Source organism: Capsicum annuum, chromosome 12 (assembly GCF_002878395.1).
Source record: "Capsicum annuum cultivar UCD-10X-F1 chromosome 12, UCD10Xv1.1, whole genome shotgun sequence".
Taxonomy (NCBI): Eukaryota; Viridiplantae; Streptophyta; class Magnoliopsida; order Solanales; family Solanaceae; genus Capsicum; species Capsicum annuum.
The window spans coordinates 223,976,318-223,988,976 of record NC_061122.1 but is presented as its reverse complement, the minus strand read 5'-3'; the positions used below and the strand labels follow the sequence as shown (position 1 = coordinate 223,988,976).

Genomic DNA, 12,659 nt, shown 5'->3' with positions numbered 1-12,659 from the left:
GGTCTTCTTTGGGAGGTTCTTCTAACCGACATAAACCATGTGAGCTAACATGGAGTCCAACGTCTTGCCAACGTTAGTGAGAGCTGTTCTACCCTTGCCACCGGAATAGAACCTTAACTTTAGTGAACACTATCTTATCGTAATTGGGGTAAATTAGAAACCTACGATGGCCCATAGTTTTGGGGCATGAGACCTCGAAATCATACCCAACTCGGTGCTAAATATCACTCCCATACTTAGGCTCCGAACTTTTAGAAAATCCACCTTAAAATAGCATAATAGTTTATAATAAAAATCAATTACGCTTCTCTTTGCTATAAATCATGAACTATATGAATAATGTGGACTCCTTATCTTAGCTTAGGATCAAAAGATCAAATCTTGCTTATCAAAGCATGCTAAAATTATAAGCTTCTTGAAATATCAAAACTCAATCTTAGGGATTAAAGCTCATGCTTCAAACTCATGTCAAAACATCTCAAAATTCATGCTTGATAACATAAATATTCGTAAGTCATATTAAAATCTGAAAAATTTAGCAATGCTCATGAAAATATAAAAAAAAACTCATGAAATTTATCTTCAACGGCTATCAAAAACACAAAATCTTAAAAATAGTAATAATGGATATGAATCCCAATTTAGAACTCATATATAAACCTTAAAAATCATAGAAAAACATCCAACTCAATGTGCTTCTTGAAAATACTTCAACACCATCAAAATAATAAGATCAAGAATCTCAATATCATACTTAAACTCACTTTCAAAAATCTAAAAAATTGCGTTACGCGCATAAATACATGAAAATAGTCATGCAATTTAATATTCAATCTCTTGTAAACTAATAATCTTCAAACAATATAAATTGGGTATAAACCCTAACTTTAATTTCGTGGGAAATCACATAAAATTCAGTAACTTATAAGGTAAAATATGTTTTGGGTATAAGGATGATAGGATTATCCTTGTTCAAACCCCACATACCTTAATTGACTTGATTTAATGAAGAATGCTTGAATCTTGGAGCTTCGATGATGAACTTGAATGTAAAAGCTTGAACTTTGAATACTTTGGAGATGATCTTATATCATTCTTGAAGTTCTTGGATTAGAAACCCAAAATTCTGGATCTTTTTATTCAAGAGAAGAAGATGGAATTGATGATTCTTGAGGGAATTGATTAGGGTTGTTCTTGAGGGAAAAATTGGAGAATGGGGTCAAATAATGCTCCATTTGAAGTCTTAGATTGTGTTTTTCCAACCTGGGTTGAGGTGGAAAAAGACCCCATTGCCCCTTATTACTTTAAAGCAAAAATTCGTAACCCGCATCCTGATTTTTCTCTTTAGCGAAACGTGCTACCATCGGCAGCTCACTGCCTCACACTAAAATAGCTATTCTATTCACTCGGGTATTGGATTTTTGCGAAATTGGTATCGTTGAAAAGTTAATTCAATTATCTACAATTTGGTAGGTCTTGGGAGGGAAAATTCTACATATATAAAATGTTTTAGAAGTGACTTCTATGAACATTATTCACCTAATAAGGACTTCACATACTTAGAATTAAATTCATGACACAAGAATTCGAATTATGGATCAAGAGTACGATAATTACACCTTCAGTGCGACGCGTTGAAATCGCATTAAGCTACTGGAAAAGGACGAGTGCAAATTTGCACTCTGGCACGATGCGGTGCTATCGCGTTGCACCTTTGGAAATTGGCAATCGAGAATTTGGACCTCTCCGCAACGCACCAATATCGCGGAGGTCCACTGGAATGTGACGATTGTCATTTTGGCATCCACTGCGACGCGGTGAGTGCCTAGGTAGAACACTGCACTACTAACAATGCTCTAACTTCTTCACCGAATATTGAATTTGGGGGAATTTAATTTCGATGGAAAGTTTATTCAATTTTCTACACAATGGAAGGTTTAAATCTGGAAAATTCCGTATGAAATAAAGGTTATTCATTTTTGAAGCACACTCTTAACATTCTAGGAATGAATTTTAAGCTAAGAAAATCATTGGGTGTTACAATCTCTCCCCCTAAGGAACATTTGTCCTTGAATGTGGATAATTATGCTGAAAATATTGAGGAATCTAAGGTTATAAGATATCATGCACAATTGAAATAAACTGAATAACTGAATTTTAAACATAATGAGTTACTGAACTGATCTACGAGTGCATGAATTCTCATGAAAATAACTATATGGCTGATATAGAAATGAGGGCATCAACTTATGAGTAACCATCATTTTAGGCTGGATCTGATTTTATAAGAAAATGAATAAGAGGTTTATGACATGAAAAACTCAAGTTGTTACAACATCTCCCCCTTAGGATCGTTCGTCCCTGAATAATACTGATTTGATTGAAATACTAGAAAAAGTCTGAGATGACAAACGGGAAGCTTACGAGTTGAATCATGACTGATCATCTAGTTTCTGAAACTGATGCATAGACTGACCTGAATTCGTAAGGTACACGAAGTGAGAAAATTTCCCCTTAGAATGATATGACTAGATAGGAAGATTGAAAACCATAGAATTACTGGCTAAATGGGTTAATTCATATTGTACATTCCACTTCAACGACTACATTCAACCTTCTACTAAGATCTCACAAACACACAATACATCCATCTATATATATATAAACATGACATTCAAGCCTATCTTCATAACTACGTATGCACTTCTACACACACACATGAAAGCATCTTTCTTATATTCTCTAATACCTCTATCAATAACAACTTCCATTCACTATTCAATTCTTAGGAAGACACACATAAAATATTCCCAACTAACCAAGTCATACACAAAAAGCTTCACCATAATATTCCTTCATTTACAAACCTACATAAACAAACATACAACAATCTTCCCAACTATAACATATTTACTTTCTCCCATCCACACAAGTATTCATCATCACTACTAAAATCTGGAAGTCTGACTTAGTTACTTACCCTATCATCTCCCCCTGAGCTTTAAGCCATCACTATAAGTCTTTGAACCACTATATTACTCTAATCTAAACTGTAATCACTCTAGAGTCTGGCGTAAAATCAATACACATAAAACTAAACTTACCCTGAAGGATTGTATCTTCATGTATAACTCCCAATGCTAGTACCTCCTTCTGAGATTACACTCTTAGATTTCTATAGCCTCAAAAGTCATCATATAACAACTTAAACACTCACTAACTTAGAATCTTCATGGTATCATCAGATCTTTATTTCACACCACCTAAAGCTTTAACTCTTACTTTTGTTCACACAATCTTCAAGGATTCAAACTTAGATTCTAACACTTAACACGGACATCATCAATCTTTAATAAACCAAAATACTTATGTCATAGCTTACTGATATCACATCTCTAAACTTGTATTTCTAAACCATGAGAATCCAGATCACACAAAAAGGGCTCAACATCATCTACACATAACTCCTTAGCTTTGCTATTAATAACATTATAGATTTATATATAACTAGTCTCCTTCCACTTATCAACTCAATGGTACTACTAATCACACACAACATGTAATAACCTTGGAAATAATGCAACCCTATATACCTTGGGCATATGTTTTCACCATACATATAGCATCATACTTAATTGCAGATAACTGAACTCAAACTTCTTGCATACACTGTTCAAGCCTACTAGATCCCTTCCATATAACTAGTATCACTAACCAAGAAATCATTTCATCCACTTTGATCAGCATCAACTGTTCAAACTAAGCATCTAGTTCTAGGTATGATGAACCAGAACTTCACACAATATTCTTACATATCAAACATCTAAAAATAATAGTCCTCTAAAACTTCATAAAAGTAAGGATCAATCTCAATCCTATGATCTATCTTATTTAAAATCCATTAACACATCCTTCTTCTACATATCATTACTATCTACCCTTTTTAAACTGCTAAACTTAGTTCATAGCTTTATAAGTTCTACTAAACTCCCCCTGGCAATCTCAGGGATGCCTAAATTTATAACACTCCTCCACCAAGTACCTTCAACAATAACCTCTACTTTTTTTGCACAACAAACACCGTCAACAACTCTTTTCATACTTCAAGCAAATAACAATTCACCTTTACTAATAAATCCTTCGCTACCTTCTACTAAACTAACATACAAGGACATATCACTTCATTACTAACTCAATCATATGCAAACAAAAAAATTAGCTATACATATATTCAATAATTTGCCCTTACCACTTTTCTGTTCACTACGCCTCTAAACCCAAGGTTCCAACCGACACAAGAACAACAAGATGAACAAGTTGCTAGTGAATCGAAATAGGCCTCGCACGACTTCACTAGACTTTGATTTTATGTTTTAAACAAGCAAATGAGATGAATAACAAAGCAACTATTCTAGTGAATTGAAAGATCCCCACACGGATTCCCTAGACTTTGATTTTATGTTTTGAACAAGAAAATAAGATGAATAACAAAGCAACTATGCTAGTAAATCGAAAGAGCCCGACACGGCTTCTCTAGACTTTTAGTTCGAACCACACAATGATAACAAAATTACAAGAAATAGAAACTTGACACACAATATTCGATGATCTAAGAATACACATCTTATTCTGTCTTAACTAAATGGCTCATAAGAATGAGGACATAAATTTAAACTTAAGGGACTTATAACACACTAGAATGCTCATCTCAAGCCACTTTGTGAGACTTCAGAAACTTCTTGCTAGCAAGTCTGAGAGCATTATCAGGGGAGGGAACTGGAACTTACCGATCATGTTACCTCAAGAATAGTACATAGATAGAGTAGTATAGATTATCAATATGGATTCTGAGGAGGAATTTGAAAGTACACCTGACTAGGTCTGAGTGCACGACTTTCTATGAACATAAATAAAGCCCTTCAAACTTTGGAACTTAAAAGCACTGATGGGATAGTTTCTAGCTTTCTTATAATCCCATAACTATTTGAGGAGACTATTTAAGGAAGCTCTAGCTGTAAAGGTTTAAGCTTACTATTTCAGATACCTTGAAAATAAGGCAGAGATAGCCCGAATAAAGTAAGATGAGAATCTGTATAAGTTTCTTAGAGACCCTTTCTATAGCATAATCTGAGACTTAAAAGAATGGAAACATTTCCTAAATGCCTTGTAGCCTCTTGAAGAAAAGTACAAATGTCTCCATACCATTCCGCAACACTCTACTAGACACAGCTGCATAGACACCCTAGGGCACTTGAACCTTGTGCTCTGATACCAAGTTTGTAACGCCCCTAAAACGGGCCCTAAGATGTCACACAATACTTAGGGTCACAAGTGATCCCAAGCTAACCCTTCTGCTTTTACCAACAAAACTAAAATTTAATACATTAACACCACTGAATGTCTATGAAGCCTATACTATTACTGACTATAGGTAGGCGGGTTATGACTATCCCAACTCAATACGACTGAACAAAGAAAATACAATACTTCTCAAGATATATAACTGACTCGAGCCCTTGAATCAAAAGGACTCATCACCTGCTGACTGGAAGCTACGGACTGACTGAATATGGTATATGTGCTACAACTTGTACCTACATTATGAGATAATATAGCACATAGACATATATGTGGATCAGTTCTTTGAGGATGTACTGAGTATATAGGGGTGTATACAATAGTTAAATGATATCATCAATCGTTATAGAAATCATGCATGCTGATATAAATGACTCACATAGCTTGAGCAAAAATTGAAATCTAAATCTCATAAATCATAAATAAGGAAGCATGTAGTATAAATCTCATGAGTCATTACACCTTATTTTAAAATCTGTATCCTCTTCTTATTCTCAAATTTTGTTAATTGGATGAAATCTTAAACTAATAACTTTCAGAACATACACTTTAATCTTATGAAAATAAGGAACTTCTTTTGAAACATAAGAATTATAGAACTTTAGGAAACTTAGGACTTGGGTCTCAAAGACTTGGGAACTTTATGACTGTAATACTTCTAGAGACTTTGGGACTTAAAACTTTGAAAATCTTAAAATATTAACTTTAAAAATATATACTAAGACTTTAAATATATAAACTGTTAAAAGAGTAGTGGTCTTCTTTGGGAGGTTCTTCTTACCGACATAAACCATGTGAGCTGACATGGAGTCAAACGTCTAGCCAAAGTTGGGGAGAGTTGTTCTACCCTTGCTATCGAAATAGAACCTTAACTTTAGTGATCACTATCTTAACCCACTTGGGGTAAATCAGAAACCTATGGTGGCTCATAGTTCTGGGGCATGAGACCTCGGAATCATACCCAATTTGGTGTTAAATATCACTCCCATACTTAGGCTCAGAACTTTTAGGAAATCCATCTTAAAATAGCATAAGGGTTACGCTTATCTTTGCTCTAAATCAAGAACTATATGAATAATGTGGATTCCTTATCTTAGCTTAGGATCAAAAGATCAAATCTTGCTTATCAAAGCAAGCTAAAATTATAAGCTTCTTGAAATATCTAAACTCAATCTTAGGGATTAAAGCTCATGCTTCAAACTCATGTCAAAACATCTCAAAATTCATGCTTGATAACATAAACATTCGTAAGTCATATTAAAATTTGGAAATTTCAGCAATGCTCATGAAAATATAAACAAACTAATGAAATTTATCTTCAATGGCTCTCAAAAATATAAAATCTTGTAATTAGTGATAATGGGTATGTATCCCAATTTAGAACTCATATATAAATATTCAAAATCATAGAAAAACATCCAACTAAATATGATTCTTGAAAATACTTCAACACCATCAAAATAATAAGATCAAGAATCTCAATATCATATTTAAACTCACTTTCAAAAATCTGAAAAATTGCGTTACGCGCATATATACATGAAAATGTCATGCAATTCAATATTCAATCACTTGTAAACTCATAATCTTCAAACAATATAAATTAGGTATAAACCCTAATTTCAATTTCGTGGAAAATCACATAAAATTCAGTAATTTATAAATTAAAACAAGTTTTGGACACAAGGACGAAAGAAGTGTCCTTGTTCAAACCCCATATACCTTAATTGACTTGATTTAATGAAGAAAGCTTGGATAATGAACTTGAATGTAAAACCTTGAACTTTGAATACTTTGGAGATGATCTTGATATCATTCTTGAAGTTCTTGGATTAGAAACTCTAAATTCTGGATCTTTTTCTTGAAGAGAAGAAGATGAAATTGATGATTCTTGAGGGAATTGATTAGGGTTGTTCTTGAGGGAAAATTTGGAGAATGGGGTCAAATAATGCTCCATTTGAAGCCTTAGATCGTGTTTTTCCAACCTGGGTTGAGGTGGAAAAAGACCCCATTGCCCCTTATTACTTTAAAGCAAAAATTCATAACCCGCATCCTGATTTTTCCCTTTAGCGAGACGCGCTACTATCGCGGTAGCTCACTGCCTCACACTAAAATAGTTATTACTATTCACTCGGGTATTGGATTTTTGCGAAATTGGTATCGTTGAAAAGTTAATTCAATTATCTACAATTTGGTGGGTCTTGGGATGAAAAATTTCACGTATATAAAATGTTATACACATTTAAAGTAGACCTTTGTAGGATTGAATGCCAAATTTTGGTCGAATCTAATGTTCTTAGCACCACTTGGCTCTAAGTGACTTCTATGAACATTATTCACCTAATAAGGACTTCACATACTTAAGATTAAAGTCATGACACAAGTATTCGAATTATGGATCAAGAGTACGACAATTACACCTTCACCACGATGCGTTGAAATCACGTTAAGCTATTGGAAAAGGACTAGTACGAATTTGCACTCTGGCGTGATGCAGTGCTATCGCTTTGCACCATTGGAAATTGACAATCGGGAATTTGGACCTCTCCGTGAAATGCTAATATCACAAAGGTCCACTGGAATGTGACGATTACCATTTTAGTATCCACCGCAATGCGGTGAGTGCCCAGGTGGAACACTGCATTACTAACAATGCTCTAACTTCTTCACCGAATGTCAAATTTGGGCAAATTTGATATCGATGGAAAGTTTATTCAATTTTTCACACAATAGAAGGTCTAAATCTGGAAAATTACATATGAAATAAAGGATATTCAATTTTGAAGCACACTCTTAACATTCTAGGAACAAATTTTAAGCTAGGAAAAACATGGGATGTTACACCCATGCAGCTTCACAATCTCATGAAGATATAACCTCACATAATCCTCAGCCAAAAAGTTAGTCCTTACTGGTAAGAAGTGAGCCGACTTTGTCATCCTATCCACGATGACCCAAACCAAATTAAATTAATTTTGAGACTGAGAAAGACCGGTAACAAAATCTATATTGATCACCTCCCATTTCTATTCGGGCAAATAGTCTCTTGAAACAAACCACCGGGCCTCATGTTCTCAACTTTCGCTTATTGACACACCGTGTATTTGATCACAAAATCATCCATATCCCACTTCATACCTTTCCACCAATACATCTCCTTGAGATCATGATACATTTTCATTGAATCGAGATGAATAACATAGCGCGATTTATTCACCTTAGCCAATATCCTTTTATTCAAACCATCGACGTCAGGAACACATAACCTCCTTTGGTACCTCAAACTACCATCACCACTGATCTTAAATACCATCAACATTGGCCTACCTAGATCACCCTTGATCCTCATCAAGAAGGGATCTAATATTTATTTCTCCTTGATCTCTGCACTAAGAGATGATCAAACCAATTCTTGTACCAATACACCACCATCCTCGGAGTCCAAAATATGAACCCCAAGATTAGCCAAGCGGTGAATATCCTTTAGCAATTCCCACTTCTCTTTATCCACTAAGCTAAACTCCTCATGGGAAACCTGCTAAGAGCATCAGAAACTACATTAGCTTTACTTGGGTGGTAGTCAAAACTCCTATCATAGTCCTTGAGAAGCTCAAGCCATCTCCTCTACCTGAGATTAAGCTCTTTCTGAGAGAACACATATTGTAGACTCTTATGATCGGAAAAGATGTTCACATGCACTCCACACAAATAGTGCCGCAAAATTTTCAATTCAAACACCACTATAAAAGCTCCAAATGTTGAGTAGGATAGTTCCTATCATGTACCTTCAACTACCTAGAAGCATATGCTACCACCCTACCATGCTGCATCAAAACACAACCAATTCCTACCTGGGATACATCACAGTATACTATAAACCCCTCGTTGTCTTCAGTAAAAGTCAAAATCAGAACCGAAGTGAGCTTATCCTTTAAATTCTCAAAACTACCCTCAAAAGCATCCAACTAAGACAATTTTACCTTTTTTTGAGTAAACTTAGTCAACAGGCAGCTATAGTCGAAAAAATCTACACAAACCTCATGTAATACCCAGACAAACCCAAGAAGCTCAGAATATCTATTGCAGTCATGGGTCTAGGCCACCTCTTAAACACTGTAACCTTTTGTAGATCCACCATGATACCCTCACTAGAATAATATGACCTAAAAAAGTGATAGCATTTAACCAAAATTTATATTTTGAGAATTTGGCATACAACTGCTACTCTTTCAAGGTCTGCAATGCCACACTAAGGTGATTGGCATGATCCATATCACTTCTAGAACACATCATGATGTCATCTATGAACACTATGACAAAAATTTCCAGAAACTGACGAAAGACTTTGTTCATCAAATCCATAAATGACACCGGGGCATTAGTAAAACTAAATGATATAACCAAGAACTCAAAGTATCCATACCGAGTCCAGAAAGTTGTCTTAGGGATATCCATCTCCATAATCTTAAGTTGATGATAACCGAAGATCTATCTTAGGAAAGAATTTAGCACCTTGCAACTGATCAAACAAGTCATCTATCCTTGTAAGAGGATACTTGATCTTAACCGTTACCTTATTTAACTGCAAGAGCATAATCTCGACCTGCGTCGGTATCAAAAGTAGGAAAAAATGCATAAGCATCATCCTTCGACAAAGGAGAAGTTGAAAAGGCAACCGGAGCCTTATTCTCTCCCAAAGCAACCTTACCAACCGAATAGTTTCTAAGCATATGGCTTGGATGACCATATTTAAAACACATGTCCCTTCCCTCTTCACAAAAACCTCATTGTAATCAACCAAAAAACCTGCAAAGAGGACACAATGAAGCCAACTATGCCTCACTCGCCTGATATTGGGCACCCTATGCCCTGAATTTATCACCAACCTAATGACGCCTGTAACCCGAAGGCTTCAAGTAGGAAGCACTAGCTGTGAAGAAAGAACCAGAACTCCCCCCCCCCTACCACCACTTTTTCTTTGGCCACTTACCACCTTTTCTACCAACCTACTATTGACTACTCTGCTCAGAGAACCTGAATTTCTTACCCTTCCTTTTCCCTATCTCAGCCTGCTTTTTCTTTTCTTCCTCTACCTGTTACATGTGAACAACCAACCTAGAGATATCCATGTCCTTGTTCAGCAATGCAGTCTTGCTTTCAACAATCAAATCCCAAGATAGTCCTGTAGTAAACTTTCTCATCTTGGACCTTATATTAGACACCAATTCTAGAGCATAGCTAGACAAATTGGTGGAATTTCAAGGAATATTTCTTTACCGACATCTTCCCTTGCTTCATATTAACAAACTTCTCTGTTTTTGCTTCCCTCAACTCCTGAGGAAAAAAGAGGTCCAAAAATGCATTAAAGAAATCCTCCCATAAAGATGACTCATCCAAATCATTTTTAGGGTTTTTCCCCTTATTTTCTTACCAAATTTAAGTTTTATTTTTATTAGAAGGAAAATAAAAGTAATACCATAATTACTTTTAATTTCCTAAAAGAAAAATATAGAACTTTTTCATATTTGGAAGGCCTATTTCTTGAAGAAAGGTTTTGAACCTCTATAAATAAAAGACCCCCTCTTCTCATACCATAACATAATAACATCCATATTGTAGTCTTTAAAGATTCTCATTTAGAGGGAGATTTTCTTTAATAGTAGTTTCTTGTGTAGGACAGTTGCCCAAATTATATCCAATAATATATTTTTAATGTATTTTGATTTGTCATCTGAATTATCACTGTCTTGGTTTGCAAACTTTAAGCTTCCACATGATGCCCTCTCAATTTTGAACCCACTAAGTAGTATTAGAACCTATGGTTCAAAGGTGCAATGGTTTGGTGAAACGAGGTTGAAGACAAGTTCAAGGCAGTTCAAAATCAATTTGCAACCAATTTGATGATAATGAAGATATATGTTCAAGATATACATGTTGATAAAAAGTTTCAAAAAAAAATTCAACAATCCTGCTGCTAATCCATCTTTAAAACCAAAATCAATTTTCAACCCATGTTTATGGGCTCCAACTTTTAACCCTTGCTAATTTTTATGCTTGGGCTCCTTTTGACTCGTGCAGTTTCTTTTAATGCATGAGCTCCACTGTTAACCTGTGCTCACTTTCGAAGCATAAGGTTCCACTTTCAATCCCGTTTACTTATAACACAGGGATCCAATAATATCAACCTATACTTTTATTTTTAACGCATAGGTCTTCAATTTTTAACCCATACTAGTTTTTAATCATGGTAAGAAACAGTGCTATATGAAGATCATGGATATGAAGAAGGAAGATCAAGTAAAGAAAATCAATCCAAAAACGGGAGATTTTTTAGGGGGTTTTTCACCTGATTTTCTTACCAAATTTAAGTTTTATTTTTCTTAGAAGGAAAATAAAGTAATACCAGAATAAATTTTAATTTTCTGAAAGGAAGATATAAGACTTTTTCATATTTCGCAAACCTCTTTCTTGGAGGAAAGGTATTGGACCTCTATAAATAGAAGACCCATCTTCTCATACCATAATCCAATAATATCCATAATATAGTCTTTAAAGAGTCTCGTTCTGGGGGAAATTTTCTCCCAATAGTTTATAGTTTTCATATTTCTTTAATATTAGTTTTTTGTATAGGCCAGTTGGCCAAATTATATCCAATAATATATTTTTAGTATATTTTTATTTGTCATCTGAATTATCACAGTCTTAGTTTGAAAACTTTAAGCTTCCGCATGGCGCCCTCTAGATTTCAAACCTAACAATCATCACCTCATCGCCCTATCATATTCCCTATACCATTAGAAGACCACATCCTTTAATTGGTAGGCAGAAAAATCCACCCCTTCCACGTTCGTGGCATGCATAATCTTGAAGATCTTTTTGATCTCATCTAGAAAACCCTAAGGATCCTCCTCCACTTTTACACCAGTAAAAGTTAGAGGAATCAACCTCATGAACTGTCCAACCCTGGTGGCCTTGGAAGGTGAAATACTAGATGCACTATGCTCAGCCTGAGAAGCCCAACTTAGCAATCATATGAATTGACTAACCAAACTTTGCATTCATCATATTAGCCTGAGGAGGACTAGAGGAAATAGGTGGGACTCTAAAATTACCAAGGACTAGACCGCTGGATCGAGTATGGATCCCCTAGGTAGAGCGCGCCCCATAAACATTTACCTAGTTGGGATAAAAGAGTTTTTATGACATTCAGATCGATGAGGCATAATCTGAAAGACAAGCAAATGGAAATCAAAGAATCCAAGACCTTAGACTCCAAGCTTGAAAATAAAACATAAGAAAAA

The 12,659-nt window shown here is 35.1% G+C and overlaps 1 pseudogene; it reads right to left on the bottom strand.

Moving 5' to 3' along the window:
- The window catches only part of LOC107876716, a 73,631-nt pseudogene that overhangs the window by 44,015 nt on the left and 16,957 nt on the right, over positions 1–12,659 (bottom strand).